This window comes from Trachymyrmex septentrionalis, unplaced genomic scaffold, assembly GCF_001594115.1.
Source record: "Trachymyrmex septentrionalis isolate Tsep2-gDNA-1 unplaced genomic scaffold, Tsep1.0 scaffold19, whole genome shotgun sequence".
In the NCBI taxonomy this organism is placed as follows: Eukaryota; Metazoa; Arthropoda; class Insecta; order Hymenoptera; family Formicidae; genus Trachymyrmex; species Trachymyrmex septentrionalis.
The window spans coordinates 3490949-3492250 of record NW_017305071.1 but is presented as its reverse complement, the minus strand read 5'-3'; positions in this window follow the sequence as shown (position 1 = coordinate 3492250).

Genomic DNA, 1302 nt, shown 5'->3' with positions numbered 1-1302 from the left:
GTGAATCGTTAACGAAAGACCCGCGAACAGTCTGTAATATTCATTTGCTGTAAACAAGGCGCACGTGCTTTTTGCGAAATCGCACTCGTTTACGAGCGAGTCCTCGTGGCAATTTTGGACACGGAAACGCAAAAGTAATGACTGTGAGTGTATTCAACGGAGAAGAAAGTTGGGGAACTTATAATATACCCCTTCCTTCGAAAAAAATCGTAGTATAATTTTTTAAATATTATTAAGACTTAAGAAACAACCATATATACTATATGAATACATTAAATACGATAGAGAACGCCATCAAAGATTAGACGTTTCGAGTAATACAATATATATTTTTTATTAAATCAATTTATTTCAGGTATGATTGCGCGCCGGTAACTTTCGGACTTTCAACACAATCAGTCCGAAACGCTAATAATCCCTCCTAAATTAAATTAGGAAAACTGTAAAGAACTTATTGCGAGAAATGTTACCTCAGCCTGGCAGTCTTTCCGAGGGGAGTGTCTTGGCTAAGTGATTTAATAAAGAATATATATTATTCGAAACGTCTAACTTTGACCGCGATAGCGCGTTTTCTATCGTATTTAATAATTTTTTAATTTTGTAAATTTTATTGAATGATGTTTCTTTGTCCTATTCATTATTCCTCTTTTCCTTTTTATTTAAGTTTAATATCACATATATTATTACATCGATATATCACTCTACTTTAACATCGCATTTTTATTAATATTTAGCAATGTTTCTCATACAAGTGGTTTCTACGTTTTCCTTTGGATTTTCATTTAAATTTCTTTTTCTCGGGAAATTATCATAAATATTTTGTATATTGCAATAATAATAGCAAAAACAGTAATATTAAGAGACTACGTGTTTTGTTTTTAATAACTCTACAATTTGTCTATATTTTCTTTAGAAAAAAAAGTTATGCTTTGCAAAATCTAATTTTTCCCATTGAACATCAAACGCGAGAAGGAGACACTTTAAGTTATAAAATACTCAAAAAAGCAATTTATTAACGTAAAAAATTATTTATGTGATAATAAAATTAATAATTGCTCTTTCCTTCCGAAAAAAATTCTGGATGGTAATGACATCTTCTTTATATTAAATTATCTTCGCGATATCGTACGTGAATCATTGCATTTGTAATTGATCGTTTTCTCTTTTCTAAATTCGTTTTTAACATTAAATACATACATACATAATCACATATCCGATCGAGTTCTGAAAGTAGAGTTTGGAATATTAATAAGCAGATACATGAAAATGTCCTCTTCCGATTTTGATGAGCTTTCAATATAT